Raw genomic sequence first — 19122 nt, forward strand, 5'->3', positions numbered from 1 at the left:
GGAAGGGAGCTGAAAGGTGAGAGGTGTCTGCTAGTTCAGCCCTCCCTTGGTCAAGTTCTCCCTCCTTGATCTACCTAGTTTTATGTGGAGTCAGTTCTCTATTCCTTTCAATTAGAGCTCCATCCTACTTTTCTGTCCCTTCCAGTTTGTGGATTTTAATCCTCTCTCGAGTCTGTTTCACTTGTATTTCTTCTTTGCTTTCATGACTCAGGACTTTTTTCCTCATTTCCTTCATGCTATGTCATTTCTTGTGGCTGGAACAGTGTCCTCCTTTTCTGAAAGGAAACATCAGTTCAGCAGGAGTATTAAAGGAGATTTTAAAATAAATTCTTAGGGAGTCTCAGAAACTGGAAGAAAATGGCAGCAAGTTTCAATTTGAGTGAGCTTTATTTCTGTATTGTATAATGTAATTCACCATGCTGTCAATATGTATAAAAGCATTAAGAAAAGGCAGCAGTAGCAGTTAAAAAAAAAATCAAAAGCCCTGTAAAGGATGTAAAATTAAATTTCAAAAGAATAGCATAGAAGAAGAGGAAGCAGAACCCCAAAAAGCAAGCTATTTGGAAAACAACAGCTTTGAAAAGGTGTGAAATAAAGCCAAAAGATGGAAGAGGCTCCCCCAAACCAACAAAAGATAAGGCCATCTGGGCCAGTCTAAGTGAATAGGTTAGGAGCTGAAGAGGAAGGGAAAGTTAAGCAGTTTTTGTTTATGTTGTACACAGAAATAAAAAATAACCACAAACTTTCCTCTGGGTAAAGGGGACCAGAGAAGCACTGTCAATACAATTTGATTATGTTGCTCAGACATTGTTTAAAAATACACAGACAATCTCTCAGCTTTCTCCTCAAACTTCCTCTCTGTCTTTAAATAACCAAAAAACCCACAAACCACCACAAAATATAAATCTCAAAAATGAGCCACCAAAATGACAGATTCTTCTTTAAACTTAGGGGTTAGGTCACAAATTCTCTTCTGCTGTAATGAACATGATTAAAACCATAATATTTCCTTCTATGCCACCTTGAAAAGTAAACAATTCGATGGAGAATTATAATTATAAAATGTTCCATGCTCAACACTCATTTAACACTGCATTTCAGACCAGCTACAGCTGCTATTACCAGAAAAAGATTTGTATAACCTCTGTCAAATTTCCTACAAATGAAACTTTTTCTGCCACCAGTGTGGACCTAGAGCTTGTGGCATGATCCCAGTGCTTTGAAGACTTAAGGCCTTTGCTTGAAATGAATGCAGAACTGAATGAGATTTGATGGGAGCACATCAATAAAATAATGATAAGTTGCATCGAAAGACACACCACATTTAGTTTGTTTGTCATAAACATGGTTATCATCATCTTACCCTAAAGACTATTTTCATGTTATAGGAATCTGCCTAACTTACAGCTTACATAGCAACTTCATTTATTTATTTATTGAGGCAGATGATGGTTTGCATCTGGGCTCGTGTGTAGCAGTCTCTGCTTCACTGCATATTACAACTGTTTCCTTAAATGTTCTGCCTTGTGCCAGTGCAGCGTTAGGCACTGGGATGTTGGAAACAAGGAATGCTGCTTCCAGTTACACAGCTCAGCAAGTAAGGAAATGGATGAATCTTCCTTTCCCTGTAAGAGAAGGGTTGCTGTTTCCCAGTTAGCTAAATTGTTTTGAATCTAGGGCTGATTTAATTTGGGAAGTGATGATGGAATCTCAGACAAAACAATGAGTTTTAATTTATGATGTGTCAGGTTGTTCTCATGTCAGAGTTGTTACTTCTGCTTGGGCCCACTTTTCTCTTTTGCTGGTAGGATGTTAGGCATGTAAGGCTAGTGCATATTACTAATACTGGGCTATTCAAGAATTCTTTCCTTATGAAATAAGAAAATTCTAGGTTTGCCTTTTCAAACCTCAGATGTTTAATTTTGCTGTCATGTTTCCACAATGTCATCTTAGTAAGCTGATTTGATTTGAGTTAGTTCTAAATGTTGTTCTGCAGAAACGGGAAATGGAAGATCTCTATCCCAGGCTAGAAGAGCAAAGACCAAGCTGTGTGACCATTCCCTGGGAGCCCTGGGTGTGTCAGATCTGTGAGTTCACCTCCAGAGACCCCTGATGGGATACTCAGCTCTTACAGGATACCACTTGCTAATGGGAACTGCCCTTGCAGAATTCTGTTAAGCATCCATGTGTATTGGATAAGAATAAAACCAGCCTGGCTTTATTATGTGACTTGCATGCCTGGTAATGAATAGAAGGAAGGCACACACCTTCATGAACAGAGAAATTTAATATAGTCTCTTCCTGGAGATGCACCAGTGGGACTGAAAGTTTATTTCAGCATTCCAAGGGCAATAAAAATCTAAATTTAAACTTAAAATGTACTCAAAAGAGTACCCAGAGGCTATGTACTGTTCAAACTTTGTTTAGGTCATAACTGCTTATGTAAAGTTAGTTTATCCAGCAAGTTAGGCTTTATGTTTTTGAGCAGAACCTCTGTTATTAGGAAAGGCAGAGCAAGTGGGGGGGATGCATCTCAAAATTGGCTCTGCTTTACTATTGCATTTAATTCAGCTCTTTACTGCTTAGTGCAGAGCTGTGTGGAGAGATTTGTGGCTCTTAACCTTCCTTGTGCAGACACTTTTAAATCTATTCTGATCCATTCCCCGCGCTGGACATCTCAGATGTTTGGGTTTTCTGAAAGGCGATGTAGGTGAGGGTTTGCTGTAACTGCCTGTTACAAACACAGACTGGGAGGGCTGGGTCTGAGCAGAACCAGGGCCAAGCCATGGGCCCTCACTTCAGAGTTTCACTGCTCCATTGTGTCTTGTGAAATCTGTCTGCCTGACTTTGCAGAACTCAATGTGCAACTTTTCTTGGAGCAGATATTGATGGGAGCGGTTATGAGATGTGGAAAGTGCTGTGTCTATTATTTCTGTGGGAGAAAACTGCAATTTTTCAAGCACTTAAAATACAGTTTTGGGGAAATAATTAAAGTTAGCAACCATGTTTATTTAATCTCAGTTTGTTCATTCTTTTAAATAGTTCTGTTATGGGAAGCATGCCCAATATTTAAGATATTTGATATCACAACAAAGATTGAAGAAGACTAATTTACATAAAAATACCACTTATTATTCCTGAAAGGTCAAAAAAAGTTTCAATATGTTGGAAGACTAATATGCATAAGATGTAATCTCCAAAACTGACAGTTTCTAAAACTGCAAATAAATACACAAAAAACCCAGCTGAAGAGAAATCCTTGCGTTTTATAAACAAAACAATAAGATGTATTAAAAAAATCTTCCAGTATGTGTCTCTTGATAAAGGTTTCAGCTTCTTTTTGTTTCTTCACCTTGCCAATCCCTCTTTCCGATCAGCCCCTGTTTTAGGTACCCTCTGTCCATTTTACCTTCCCAGAGGTACTTAGACCTCTGGTTTTTTTTTATTTTGATATCTGTTCCACAATGACTACTGCATTCTTATAATTTCCTACAGTTTTTGCATCCACTGGCATTCAGCCATTAGCATTGCTAATTTTTTTTTCCAGTGTCACAATAGTGTTTCACTACAGTTGTATGGTCCAGTCTATTCCTTTGTGCACTGAAATTCAGTCAGTTTTCTTTTGGTGAGTATGCACTCGGGATTTCCTCTGCTCTCTGTTGTTGTCCAGATTTCCAGCTATCAGAGCCAATGCTGATTCAGCTTTCCTGAAAGCACCATATAATTTATTTTCCATTATTATCCCCCTTCACACATACTACATTTGTAGTTTCCTTGTTGATTTTATTAAAGCATTTTTATAAGATTGTCTTCACCAAAATGGCTTTCCAGCCATGGGCAAATGTTAGCTATTCCTAAAATGTATGCATGCATGTTTCTACAGTACTTGCCACCATGGTCTTAAAAGATAGATATTTACTACTCAGTGGAACTGTTACTTTTAAATGTGGATGTGCTAGAGACTTTTTGTTGCTGGCTTGGATTGTGTTCAGATTGGACAAATATCTAGGTGTTTCTCATTCTTCCCAACTTTATTTAGGCATTATGAGAAAAAAGAGATTTTTATTTCTCTTAGTTTCTTTTACATGTGTCATTTTTGCTTCAATCTTAATAGTCTGAGAACTCTGGAAAATACAAATTTTCAAAGCAGATGAAACATCAGTTACAGCCTTAGAGGCTTCTCTGGGCAGAGCTGTTTCCTCTAATGCGCTGAAGATATTGCTTCAGGAAGAAAAAATGTATTTGTTCTCCATGGCACTTCATTATTTGGCTTCCTTGAAAGACCCAGTTTGGGAGCTGGTTGCTTCTGACTGCAATAGCAGTTGCTGCAGTCCAGGTGAAGGATCCGAGTGGTGCTAGGATATGTGACACAAGCATTAACATGAATAACACTGCTGTTACAGGGTAAACAACTTCACTCATTTGCATGCTATACTGATAATTTGAGGCTGTTGGTATCGTAATCAAATACTAATTTATTTTTAGCTGCATGGCTTGCAAGTAGTTGCAAGAAATCCTTTTTTCTTGTTTCTTCATAATTATTGTGTAGTATTTATATTGTGTGTTCTGCTCCATAATCTCACTGATTTCTTTTTACTCACAGGATCAACAGTGGCAGCTGCCTGTATTTTAGATTAATTACCCAAGAGTGAACACAAACAAGAGATTTGTACACATGCAGCCATGTACAAATTGTACAAATGCAGCATGCCCAAGAATGGCACAGATTGGCAAAGGCCTGGGTAAATGTCCTACCAGCCACGTGCACATTTTACCAGGATTTCATAACACCTTTTTATGTGAACCTGATGTGGTGTGTGGTGCTACCTACACAGTCCCCAGGAAATGTATAAAGAAGATGTAGTTACTACTTGCCATTAAAAATTGCAGAGCTTCTATAAAAAGAAACAAATTCAGCTTTAGTATCTTTCCCCTTCTCTTAAATAATATTATGGTAATTAAATTTTAATATGTAAGTTCTTTGTAGGTCATTAGTGGTATAACGCTGCATATATGTGCCTCTTCAGAAAACAATTCAGTCCATAATCTCATAATGTTGATTCTACCTGGCAGTTTTATTTGAACTTAATTTCTTTTTCACCTAATGCTGTTACCCCAAGAGTTATGAGACAGGCATCAGCTGACAGCACCAGGGGAAGGATAGGTATTGACGACAGCATAAAAGCAAAAGGGGAGGAAAAAGAATAGCTATTGTAGCATTTATCAGTATTCTATTAATAGTCTGCTCAGACACAACTGTGGAATAAAGCAGACATTCATACTGCAATTTCTTGCAAAGGTTGAAGCTATTCATCTGCATGGTTACAAGGCAGAAGTCTAAAGCTTCCAGGTATTATAGCTGTTTCATTGTATTGTTACAATCAGAAGAAACACCTTAAAAAGCCATTGCCTTGGGTGTAAATACTCTACCCCATTCCCTTTGGAAGGAATGCAGATACAGCCAGCCAAACTTCCTAGAGTGCTTTTTAAAATAGTGTCTTTACAGTTTAAAATAAAAATATAGCCAAACACTCTGAGCAGGGAGCAGAGCCAGGAGTCTTTTTGTTTAGGGCTCAATTGACCATCACAGAAGTGGACAGAAAGCCTCTTATTGTTTTCCATGTTTTTTATTGTTTCAGTGAAGGAGAATGTTTTCACTGTGTGTACCCAGGTAGAGATAAGCACCACAAGAGCTCATGTTCTTTTTTAGTGTAGAAGAGGCTGGAGCAACAGGGTGGGAGACATGCCCAGACACAGCTGCCAACTCTGGAAACCCACTGGGCCTGGGAATGTCTGTGATGCCCGTGGAGAGCTTTGTAAGCTGCTCCTGGGCAGCAGCTGTGCCCTTACCTGTGCTGTCTTTGATGCCCTCAGGGAATGTGCACGTTTTGGGCAGAACCAGAGCTCCCTGTTTGGGTCACGGGCTGTTCCTGACCCTGTGACTCTGCTGTCCTGAGACACCCGCGCCAGGAGCTCGGGAGCTCTGGAGCAGAGACACCAGAGACACCTGACTCGGCCCCTGCAGGTGTCTCCTTCTCTCTCCTTGGCATTGCAGAGTTCTTAGGGCAGCTGCTTTCTTAATTAGGCACCTCATCAAGTGTGGTCTGTTAGGGGAATGACATTGGGCTTTGTCGCATTGAGAGTTGTGAGGGCAAACTTGTGAAAACAAAGTAAGGGGCATTGAAATGAAAGGAAACCAAACAAGCAAACCACACTAAAAAGCAAAAATCACAAACAAAAAATGGGTCAGGCACTTGTTGGTTTTAGCCAACCCATGGCCTATTGATACTTTTCATGACACTTACAAACTGAAACATAGTTAATATTTTCTTTCAAGTTGATTCCCTCAGTTTTTGTCCAAGGTTTTATTATAAAGAGCTCACTTCCTCCTTTGTTACAATGTGATTGTTAAGCAAGGAGAAAGAATTACTGTGAACAATGTAGATTATCAAAGGTGGAATTTCAAAAGGTCCAAAATACTCCTCAAAATTCGTTGCAGTTACCCAACAGTTTCCTCAAGAAAAATGAAGAACAATTAAATGCTTTTCATGTTCTCAAATAGTTCATTTTTGTGTTAGTGAACTCAGCCCGGTTTGTTTCAAGATGTGTAAAGAGGATTAAAAATTACTTGCCCCTGAACATTTTGAATTCCAAAAATGAACTATTATGTTAAAATTCTTATTTTAAAGCCTGGTTGAGAAAATGCATAGCATATTTTACTTATTTAGAAAAGCTGTGTTTTCCTACAGCTCTTCAAAGTAATGAATTTGTTCTTTTGAGAAATCCTGGATTCTGAATTTAAAACTATTTGATTTTCAGTTGGAATATTTTATGGTTGCAATTGTGCAACAGAGGTAGTTAACTGGGATCCTTTGCAAAACCTATTTAGTCAAAATATTAGGACACTGAAGTGGGTTCAGATTGCATTAGAGAGCACTTGCTATGTTCAGGACTCCTGGCAGAGAAAGGAAGAAAAAATAAGTAATTCTATGTCAGTATTCGCAGTTTTAAGATGTGGGTATAATTATTGTATGCATTTTACATCATGTACTCTTCTCCAGTCACTTGTGTGACTTTAGATTTTGCAAGCTGAGTGAGAAAATTTAAAGAAAGTATTGCTTTCAGGTGGAATGGCTTTCCATGCTTAAAAGCTGAGTGATAATCGGATTTTGTTTTTAGGAACAAGGAGTATTTGGTAACTCTGCAATAATTACACTAAGGTCTCCTATTTGCTGTTTGCACTAGCCAGCCCTTGAAAGGAAATATTTTGTGTGCACGTTTCTGTTGTCTGCCTTGTGTCAGGAAATGCATGTAAAATGCTACCCAGTCTGACACCTACTTTGTCTCCAGTGTTTTCCTTGTGTAAATGACTTCCCAGCTGCATGGAAATAGGAAAAATGTCTCCTGTTTCAAACAGAACTTTGAGCGTTCTGGAGGTTATTCTTGAAGTCAGTGGGAGGGAATCTAATTGCACTTGTTTTATGTGAGACAAACCAGCTTGAGAAAGTCTGAGAGGGGAACTTAGCTCTCCTTTATTTTGGTGAAAGTTTCTGGCAAGCAAAATGTATTGATGAAATGAAATTAATAGCTCCACTCATGTAGGAGAGATTTTGCAATGCACTTGTTTTCATCCAGTTTTATGAACATTGAGATTTCCACTGTCTCAAAGTTCTAAGAGGAAGCTTTAGTCTCTTTGGTAGCTGAAGTAAAAGGAGACTTGAAATTATGAATGAAGAATTTAAAATTAACATTAAAAAGGTGAAAAAGAAACCCAGTTACAAGTTGCTGAATGCACTTTTGTATTGCAATATTTTAGAAAAACTACTCACTAAAGATTTTTTTAACAGAGAAGCACGTGAAGATAATTCCCTTTTTTGACATGCTTTACCTTTGCAAAGTTCCTGGGCTGTTGACAGGTACAACAAGACATGTTCTACACTTACATGCTATTAGTGCAGCAGGCTTTGAAAAATGTCGAATACATTGGCATATCTGACAATTTAGGGTATTAGTTAACAGTAAGACTTTGTAAATAGAGTGAATTTAGCTCCAACTGCTGACTTGAGCATTCAGTCAACATCTGCAGTACAGGGCTGAACAACAAATAATGTCATTTTATGCTATAGAGATGGAAGTTGGCGTTATACAGTGTGTATGGCTCAGCCTTAGAGCAATGGTAATTGCAATGTATTGAAGTTTTGCATTGTAATAAAAACAGAGACCATTAGTGGATACCATTTATGTCATTAGTATTTAGTGGCTGTGTGTTGCAGCTTTTTTAGTGCTCATAAAACTGTCTCTGCTTGCAGATATGTGACAGCACTGATATAAATTTAAATGTTTAGAAATCCATAAGACATAAAATATAGATAGTAAATAGGGGCATAACATTATAGACAGAACCTTAATAATTTGGCACACAAATGTTTATATATTTGCATGTCTAGTGCAGAAATTAGCATAATGGTGCTCACATTTATACTACAGATGAACTTGATTAAGCAAAGAATAACAAGTGAATTAACACTGAGGCACATCATGCAGAAGCAGCAGAGAATACTTTCAGGTCCCCAAAAGGGAATTTATGATGTTGAAAGGTGCATTCTCTGCATACATCTGGTGAAATATTGATTTTTCTCTTTATAGACTTTTTACTAGTTACAGCACCTGTTCCACTAACTAGTATTCCAGTTGTTCTTAAGAAGTGATTATGTTAATTAAACAATAAAAAAGATAATAAAGTTGCTAGGAACCCTAAGATAGAGATTGGCTGGCACTAATTTAACAGTTTGTGGGGCCAGCCAGCACAGTGTCATATGGTGTCCAGCCCAAAAGAGCAATATCTTGTCAGAAAACTAGAGGCTGGTGTGAGGGCAGGGAAGGAGCTGGCTGAGGAAAGACTTCTTTGGAGGATGGGGTGGGAAGGAGTCCAGGAATATAGCACAGAAGGATTTCCCTAAATTCCAGGTGTTACACATGAGGCAAGTGTGCAAGTCACAGTTTGGTCTTCCCACTACATGAGTTTTGTTCAAGAAATTTGGAAGCTTGTTTGATTTCCATGCAGCAGATCTCTGGGAAAGCTGTCTCTTTCTTTTTTTTAAAGGAACGTCACTTGAACTCTGCTGGCAATTACACTAACATCTTTAAGAGGTTCCCACCGAAGTTGATTTTTCCGTAGGAAGTTGCCACCATGGTTGATTTTCCTTTAAGAGACTTCTCTTTGTGCCTTACTGACCCTAGCTTGTGTGTCGGTGACAGATTTGAAGGAAGAAAATCGGAGATTTGTCTTCTGCAAACTCCATGCCCATTGTCCTCAGCTCTGACCTTTACATCCTGGAAACACCCTGCAGGTTTGTCACAGAGCTCTCAGGGGATTTGGAAATCAAATTATAAAGCACTAAGGAAGAACACAGAAAACTATAAAAACACTTCAGTCATTAAGAGCAAAGTGACAGCAAGAAGTGTTAGAGTATGAATCCTTCCAATTAATTTTCCTTTCAGAGCACTTTTTGTAACATTTTTAATTCTAAATTTGTATGGATTCTTTAGCAACATTAGTTGCATCTTTCAAAGGAAAAGAAAACCTTTGATAAACCTTCTAAGTCTATTGAATAAACAATAATAGTGGCCTGATTTCTTTGAATTCTCATAGTTGGGAAAGGTGGTGGTTCGAATGTACATTTGAAAAAAGCTTGTGGCTTACATTAATAGTTGTTAAGGTTATAAATGAGATGCTTTTCAGAAGCTCAAGTAATAAGCAGAAGCAAAACATAAGCTTTCTGTACAGTGAGTATAAATAATTCTTTCTGTGGCTCCAAGTATTTCTTACAATCTTATTATGGAAAGTGTTAAACTGAAAATCATATTGCTCCTTTTAAAAGCATATTTTCGGTTGTTTATCCGTACAAAACAGACCAAAATGTAAATCTGTAAAATGCTTTCCATCTTCAAAGCAGCTATTTATATTCATCTAAATTCTGAAATCTTTTTGAAACTTTCATTTTTATTTCTGATTGTGGGATTCAGTGTCACTTCTTAGCACACTGAATGCTGATGGCTTTGAACATAGAGTATGGCACAAAGCGATAACTTGTGCCCACTACCCTGCTGACAGGCAATTCTAAAGGAAAAGTGATTTTTGTGCTGGAGTTTTGGCTGATTTTAGAATGAAGAGAAATATTAAAGAGCATAACAAAATACTTTAATTCCTCTATACACCACTAAATTGCTTGTTACCTTATTTATCCCGTTAACAGCAGAGGTTGTTTCTGAAACCATTAGTCACTAGGATTACTAGACCCACTAAGTTCTAATGCAGGTGACAGATAAGTTTTGCAGTAAAAAGTGGTATTCTTGACTGGGTCTGTGCACACTTACCAAAAGCATACCTAAAGGGGAAAGAATATTGGAATGACATAAGAGAAATGGGCTCCCTATGCTCTATTGCATCATAAGGTAGAAGGCAAAAGACTGTTGGGATTTCTGGCAAAACCTGGGTGCACCTGAATAAATGCTGTACTTCAGGGTATTTCTACTGGAATAATTGGATTAACTGTAGTTACCATAAAACCTGATTCTAAATCTGAGTATAGCATATTCCCTTAAGCAGGACAGGTAGATGCAATGCTTTGAATTGGAAATGAAAGTTGTATTGGTGGTACTTGAAAGTACCAGTAGGACTGTGCAAACCATATTTTCTTGATAATGTGTTTTCCTGTATTTTCTCACACCTGATTTTTAAGTTCACTCTTGTCCTGACTGCTGGGTGATACCTGGTATCTCACTGCTCTCTTGTACTTCTCTCTTGCAGGTAGGCAGTGTGTCATCCCAGATTCTTACAGGGCATTCAGCCTTATTAGATTACCCAAATTACTGCAGGTCACAGCTGAGATGCATTAGAGGAATTTAATAGGAAAGCTCACCCAATATAGGCTCTGCTGTTCTTATGGCTTCTTATTGCCTTCATAAGAAGTGAGGGAGATTACTGAAAGACATATTTATAAAATATCCAGTGCAGTGCAGCTACACTCCAGGTTTATGCCAAATTAGGTGTTGAACCTGAATGAATTCGGGCATCTGCTGCAGTGCAGATTACAGGTCACTCTGTGACCTCACACATGGAGGTTGGCCTCCTCCTGCTTTGTTTAATCCATCTACAAAATTGAGAAAAACAAGGACCTCCATGAAGAAACAGGTATGCATCTGGGCACAACTGCCCTGGGTAAATAAATTATAAAGAAGGCAGAGGCTCAGCTGAAGGAATAATAAAGAAAATATAAAGGAAGGAAATATCAGTCACTTTGCCTCCTACACACATTTGTCATTAACTTAGTGGTGTGCTGTATCTACATTTATTGGGTGTGTTTATTCTCACTGGACTTGCAGCAGAACAGATCTGGGGTCATTGTCTTTCCCTGCAATTCAGTGCATGTGGTTAGGTTTATTGGAGGGAACACAGGCACAGGCTTTAGTGACTTGTGAATGAATCAATAAAGCATGTTCCTGTAGGTTTCTGAATTGTCTCTTTCATTAAGAATGGAATTGGACAGCAGAAGATTGATTTCTGTGGCAAATCAGAGGGGTTTTTTAGACCTTAGTTTAAACTGTGGGTTTTTAAGTAAAAAAGCTTGATAAAAATATACAGGATTGAAACTGCAAAAAGGATCATAAATAGTTTAAATTTCCTTGTTCTGAAGAATTTTTTTTTAAACTCAGAATTACATGAGACCTGATCTTTGGCAATGCCTAGAGCTGACTAAATGAGTGGCAAACTGCTAAGCTCCCACAGCTGAGGATCGTGGCTTACAGAGTCCTGCATCAAGTGTTGGTTAAAAGATATTTGGAAGGGCAAACATTCACAAAGAAATGTTACTGCTGAGGTTATAACTGAGACTTGTGTTGCTTACAGCTGCTCTTGACAATGAAGTGTGATGGTTATACAGGTATGGAACAGTCTTAAGTTTTGGCAGAGAGCTGTTTGATTCTGCTTATTTTTGCAGCATCACCATATGGCTGTGAAATTCTAAGGAAACTTACCTTTACAGATGTGCTCTGTCTAAAAATTTTTCTCCTGCACATCCGGGCTTACTTGAGTGTGGTAGTGCACCTTGACAGTGTTGTTTCAGGACAGTATAATTTGCTTGTAGATAACACAGTGTCCATCTTGGGGGCAGGGCTTTTAGTACACATATGTGCCTTTATATCATCCTGAGTCAGTTTTACTTTCATGAACAGACAAGGATAGTGCTGCATATGCATTTCTGAATTTTTTAATAGGCTGATCAAGTCAAAATTTGTATTTCCAAATCCTCAGGGAAATGGAGAAACATGGATGAGCCACAGTGCTGAGTCTAGACAAAAATTAGCTGAATCTAAATCAAGAGCAGCATCAACAGTAATACTTAGAAGCACAGAGCTTTATTAAGAATTGATAATTTGCCAGGCATTGCTTTCCACATAGGCAATGTTGTAAGATGTTGGCTATCAATAAGTTGCTACATATTCCAAAACAAGTTTAAACCAAATAATTTATCACAAGATGTGTCATCAGCTTAGCTATAGCTTGCATGTGCATACCTGCAGAGAATAATGGTGTTTTCTAGTAATTCTCTTGAGAGGCAGTTACATTAATTTTCTAGTAATTGTTATGTAAGAATTACAAGCTACCTACATGTAAAGGGTTTATGAATTATTCATTGTTTGGTGCAAACCTGAATCTTGATTCTGCCCTGTTGTCCCCTCACTGGGGTCTTGTGTAGCCATCCTTCCCAGCTGACTGTAGAAGTATGTTTATACCTGAAGGGTGCCCATAAATGCTACACATACAGAATTAAAATGTTGCTCTGGTGGTGCAGTGAGAGATGAGGGTGATACAGGGCCTTAGTGGGGATTTCTGGTTCAATTTTCTGGTACACAATCACAATTTGTAGTGCTATTTTTGCATTGTTGTGTCACAAACACTGTCAGTCAGGGACTTACTAAAGATGGGCAAACTGTGCAGGATCTAGAGGCCTGGGTAAGACATCCAAAATCTCTAGTAGTTTTTCAGAGCTTAATGAGAGGTGGAGTTTTCTTTTCTCTCAGTGTTTTCAGGCATAAATATTTCCCTTTTCAATGGTGTATCAATTTTTGCAGACTGCCTTATCACCCAGGAGCAGGAGGAAGTGAGCTGGAGCTATGTGCTTTCTGTCTAGAACAGAGCATTCCTTGGTTGGGATGAACACCAGCAGAAGTTACTGAGGAGTTTTCCCAGGCAGGGTTTTAATATTGTCTTTGCTATCCTGAGGAGAATGCACCCTCAGCTGTGTGGGTTTGTCTGAAATCATTATTAATGTAATAGCTATAATTAAGGGTCTGTCCCACTGGAGAGTAAGAAAGGAGTAAGAGATTGATCTTTACTCATTGTTGTGTTTACAGAAGGGGTTGTACAGCACTCACTGGCTACAACCTGATAGCTGTCATTCTGGGCAACTACTTTTGTGCTCATTAAAGATGAATTAGTGTACATTATTTATCTTGATTTTCACAGGATCCATTGCAAAGCACATCCAGAACAGGAAGACCTTTATTCTTTCTTACTCATGAGAAAGATCTGTCAAGTCAGTGAGTGGTTTGATTGAATGAGAGCAGTGAAACTGCTCTCTGTGGTGGAAGATTTTTAAGAAGAGAGGTGAGTGGCATTTTTTTTTTCAGATTTGACTGTGGTTACACGGCAGAAAATGTGAAATCCAGTAAGCAAGTTGCCCAAAAATTAGAACCATCCCTCAGAGGTGTGGGAAGGTGGTCTCTGGTTAAACTGGTCATCATTTCCCCATGAGTGTGTCCCAGAAAGGAGTGTATTTGGGTCTGCTCAGGAAGAAGAGTGATGTCCTTGATTCTGAACTTTGAGGAATCCTTCATGGTAAAGGGGATGGAACATAACCATGCAATGGCTTTTACTTTTGTGAGTGGTGGGGCTTCCCATGGCTTTGGTGAGTCCAGCTCACTCAGGTTGTGGTGTACCAGCATCCCTGGGACCAAAACATGGGCTGCCAAAGCCCTGCATGGAGGGAAGGACAAGTCAGTGAGTGGGAGTGACAGCCTGACAAGTTCAGTTGAGAAGTGAGGTGATGAATGTGTGGAGTAAAACATACTAGTGTAAGCCAGTGAGATGATGGATTTTCCATTTACAGATTAACACTGGAAGCATTTCAATAAGGATGTGTTTTACTCAAAGAGGAGTTGTGGGGATTGATGCAGAAGTAACTGAGTGAAAATCTCATATAAAAGAATGTCTGATGGCCACTTTAGATCTTATTAAAATTTTAAATGTTAAACTGGAATCTCCTTATGTTAGATTTGAATGGCACTTTTTGGTGGATGGCTCAATATCCCAAGTGGCATTGAGGTTTCCATGGGATTGATTTTGCAGGAGCCCATGCTGCATGCCTGAGGACACTTGGCCTTATAACCCTTGCTTGGGTAATACAGACAGCCAGAGTGGACCCAAGCAGCTAAAAGAGACAAATGTGTTGTGGATGAAAAGGAAAAGAGAGTCAGTGAATATTAAAAGGTACTAGACTGTCATAGAAGGATAATATTGTCTTTTGGCTCAAGTTCCACAGATGGGTATTTAAAGTCCTCATGTAAATCTGATTAAGTGAGGGGCTGAAGCAGTTCCCCTGACTTCAGTAGGATCATTTTGGAGAACAGGGTTAAGTGATTCTTAGTGGACTGGGACAGAGAAGAATACTGACAACATGATTATCTTTTGCATCTAGGGCTCTTTTTTCAATCTCTGATAAAATTTGAACCATAAAGGAGAGTACATAGTAGGAAATTGAAGAAGAAGTAAAAAGATCTGGAATGAAAATTCTGACTCTTGAGGCTTAGTAGAGGAAGGAGAAAACATATAGGCCTAAGAAGTGCACATGGAAGTAGTCCCCAATTAGTGATATTCATCACTATTTAAGGATGACAATCACTGTGGATCCATAGTGGGGAATAGGAGTAGGGTCTTTACTGAAATTCCCCAGGCTGAAATAAGGCTACTTCTGTCTGTAAAGAAGTATTTTCCAAAGCTTGTTTGTTGGGTTGATATTTTGTTAAAACAGAACACCCGACCAGCAATGTTGAACTAGGCTATTTTAATGTTCATAGGCAGATGTTATATTAATTTTTAAAAAATATTTATTTTGATTTTTCTGTGTAGAAAAATAAATAATTTCAGTTTAAGAGGTCATGCTAAAGTGAAAAATAAAGCATTTACCCAAACCAAAATTCTTTTGTCATTTCATTTTGTGGGAACATGGAGTCCCTTAGGCATTTACAGTGTTTGGAAATGACTGTCTTACATGGAACTCTGGGTCACTTCTCAGCTCAGGTTCACAGGTTGGTATGGGTCATAATTATCACAAGAATTAGCTGAAGACCATAGCAATTAACTATTTTTATGGCTTATTATCATATTCTAAATACTAAATTGTTCTGTCAGATAGTCTCAGAGAGATTTGATAGCTGACCCACAGACAGTGCACTGCCTTTGCTTAAATACTTAAGCTACAAGTATTTCCAGGAAGATATAGCTTATTAATTCATTATTATTTTATTGATGTTCAATTGATGTCTGATTAAATATAAATTAGACACTTGGTAATAATAATGTAATAGGATGAGGCAGGTGAGATTCCCCCAGGATAGTTTGTAATGAAGCTTCAAATTTTTAATAATCTTAAACTCATAAATAAATTATGATGGGTGAAACAAATGCAAAAATACTGAAATAAGCTATAAAAATGTTAAGTGCTGGTGAAGAGACACATAATCTGCTGGGAGATGTGTGTGAGAACGTGCATTTGGCACTGAGTCACGTCGCTCAGAATCAGCGCTCCCCTCTCCTTCCAATCATTTCATATCTAGGTGTGCAGCTACCCCTCCTACCCCATTGTTATGCTGCACCATCCTGTTGCCAGACATTTTGCTTTGCCTGGGAACAGTGTTAATTTAATGCACTCAGGTGACCCCAGAGGCCCTGGAATGACACGGCAGCAGCAGCCCAGAGTGCTGCAGTGATCCCTGCTGCTCGCAGAGCTGCCGCGAGACCGGGCGCTCTTCTGGACAGTTGTCTGTGAACTCTTCAGGGAAAAGTCAGGGGGAGCTGTCTCTTTGACCACACTGTCAGTGCTGAGAAGGACACATCCTCTCACTTAGCTACATCTTTCATCTTTCCTTGGAAGACAGATTTCCCAGGTGCTTCTCTGTTTTTCTTGAAGAGTTAGCACGGAGACCATGTGTCCCTTAGATAAGAAAAGAGAGAAAGGAGAACTTACCCTTATGTAAGGAAAGAAGGAAGTAGACAAGGAGACGATTCTGATGGTCTATTTTCTGGGTTTTTTGGGGTTTTTGGGTCCCCAATACCCTGCAAAGATTTCAAGAGATCTGAACCCCCCCATTTCTTCAGTAAAAACAGCACCATGATCCCAGCCTTGAAAGACAGAGTGAGATCCCAAGGCAATACTCAGTGTCAGTGTTTTAGACTCATCATACTGGGATTTGCAGAAACTCAGCACTTTGTAAAAGCTGTTGGTAATTTGAAGAGTTAAGTCATGCAGCAGGTTAGTAAATGTAAAGAAGCTTAGTTCCTAAGATTAATTTTACAATATTTCTATCAGTGAAAGTAAGGGATACACAAAGGCCTGAAAATCTGGCCCTGTGAACATAATCACTGGTTTAGAATTTCACCTAAAATTATATTCCAAGAATCTGATGGTTACTGAATGGCCAAAGGGCTGTAAACTAGAAATTTGGCTCAATACAAGGTAGAGAAAAAGACAAGTATGCTGCTTTTCTGATGTGAGAGACCTTGGTTGCTAGGAGGAAAGCATTCAAGTGTTTGCTTATGTTTTTCTGGGGTGTTAACAGTGTGGGATAAACAGATAACACCACGCCTCTTAAATAACATTTTCTTAAATAGTGGAACTATTCCCTAATGAAGAAATTGCAGTGATCACATTTCTATAAAAATAGGGAGCTATTACAGCACTATGTAATTAAAATGCTGTATTTTTCTAAACAAAAATCTGCTGGCAAATACATTTTTGTATATTTTTTGTAATTGGAGGTTTTGAAATCAACTTCTTGTTGAAACACAGGAAATTGCCTGTCCATGACAGAGTAAGGAGAGAGCAGTCACATGTGTGATTTGCAGCATCCATGGCACAATGATGTTCTTTTTTGGTAGATAGGGTTATTCCTGTGCGTCTGCCAGGAAGCCCACTGGTGCAGAAAACACATCCAGCTTGAATCATTCTTCACTTTTTCCATGTGCCAGGCCAGCATGGTCTGGTGGAAGTGTTTGCCAGTTCCTGTCCATACACTTGCTGACACTTCTCTGGGGAGCCACATTAAGCAATTGCTTGGGTCACCAGATGTCTGTGTCTCCTCCTTCATGTGCAGCGAAGGCTGGGCTTGGGAGAAGGTCCTGCCCTGCTCTTGCTGTTGTTTGCACACTGTCCAGATTTCTTGTGCCTTGTGTCAGTGTGACAAAAAGCCCTTCCCGGGCTCTGCTTGCTGCCTTGGATGTAGGAGTGCTGTTGGGGATGAATAAATACCTTGCAAGATCCCTGCCACTTTCTCATGCAGGAATTAGAGAAGTCTCAAGGCTAGTTTCACATTTGGGGCACCTCTTTTTTGCCATTTTGTTGTCCTGCAAGAAAATAAGATAGAAATTACTTCAAGCACAGCACCTTCTGCTTCAACTTTGATGCAAAGGTCTTATAATTGAGAGAATTTATCTGTGTAAGAACTGAAAGATTAAATAGGCATTAAACAGGCATTTAAGCTGTTTGGAGCCCTACGTGCCTCTGCTGTGTGTACATAATGCTCAGCTCAGGGAATGTAACAAACATTCTGCAGCCTCCAGAGATACCTACAAATTTGTGGTTCTGTATTTGCCCTTGTCTCCCTTTAAAAGGCTCCTGTTGCTGCACATCTTTATTCAAAGTTACCTCTGGTGAGGCAGAGTTGAGTATAACATTTATAGTAATTGGTAATCAAAAGGAAAGAAGAAACAAAGGAAAAGGCCAATAATGAAAGACAATTATTAAGTGCCAAATATAATTTGTCAAAGGCGTTCCTTCTAAATTGGATGAAGGCAGCATTTTTTCAGATCAATACTGCCTCAGTGACTCCAGCACAGTTGTGGTAGCTTTTGGCTAACAAGAAGAATTGATATGACCTAGGTGTAAACATTAAGACCAAAGAACTTAGTGGATTAATAGATCCTGACTGTGATCAGGTATTGCTGTAAAACTGGGATTGGCAATATGCAAGGGTTGAAGCTAGCACAAATCGCATCCATGGCCTGATTAGCTATGAGCCAGCCTCATAGATCAGCACATCCAGAAGTTCAAAGCTCCACAGCAAACTGAGCTCAGTAGTAAATATTATCAAGGGGTACATGCCCTGGTTCTTGGAGATCTTAGTAGGAAAACATGTATTGAATTCAGAGTTTGAGCTGCCTGTCAGAGGAAGTGCATTAAGTATTTAAGCCAGCTGTTGCCCATCTTTGTCCACATATCTTACCCAGCCTGATACATTTAATTACCAATATAAGGTGTTCTTGCTGTGATTTAGTACAATATTATATTCTTACCCAATGTTACTGTGGGTCAAATACTGTGTTTTATTTCAAAATACATGGTGGGAATAGAGATGCAGGTGTCATACAACAGAGGGGCAGCTCATAACAGGAAATGGCATTTCAACTAAAGTTTCAGAGGGGGAATGATGTTCTGGGTATTTCATAGACCAGAACACCCTGGTAGCCTGCTGACAGAGGCAAGCAGCTCATTGTTCCTTAGCTGGTGTTCATGAGCCCTCACTGTGCCACAGGAGCCCCTGGCTCTGGCAGCAGAATTCTACACTGTGGAAACAAAACCCTCGTAGTCTAAGCAAACCATAAACACTTGTGCTGAGTCCCAAGAAGCAGTGTTTGCACTGGAACTCGGGCATCCTAATTCACAGCCAGCACAGCTTACTTGAGACCAGACCCAGTGGGGCACTCGGGTATCCCCTGGGAGGAAGGAGTCATCCATTTGTGTGCACACCTCTGCATCCAGAAGCCTCACACCTTCCTGAAGACAG

General features: G+C 39.1%; 2 long non-coding RNA genes across 17 annotated transcripts in view; one reads left to right on the plus strand and one right to left on the minus strand.

The window, feature by feature from the left end:
- Window positions 1-10776: 10776 nt before the first annotated feature.
- LOC135279284 (uncharacterized) lies at window positions 10777-14549 on the plus strand. Its single transcript, XR_010346582.1, has 3 exons — window positions 10777-11194; window positions 13529-13669; window positions 14411-14549. It is a non-coding gene; the product is annotated as an uncharacterized LOC135279284 (long non-coding RNA).
- LOC135279282 (uncharacterized) overlaps window positions 12399-19122 on the minus strand; it is a 126688-nt gene continuing 119964 nt past the window's right edge. For all 16 annotated transcript variants that reach the window (XR_010346569.1, XR_010346568.1, XR_010346574.1 and 13 more), the window contains one exon: window positions 12399-17683. This is a non-coding gene — a long non-coding RNA (uncharacterized LOC135279282). The remainder of the gene's footprint in view (window positions 17684-19122) is intronic.

The sequence above is a fragment of the Passer domesticus genome, chromosome 12 (genome assembly GCF_036417665.1).
Source record: "Passer domesticus isolate bPasDom1 chromosome 12, bPasDom1.hap1, whole genome shotgun sequence".
Lineage (NCBI taxonomy): Eukaryota > Metazoa > Chordata > Aves > Passeriformes > Passeridae > Passer > Passer domesticus.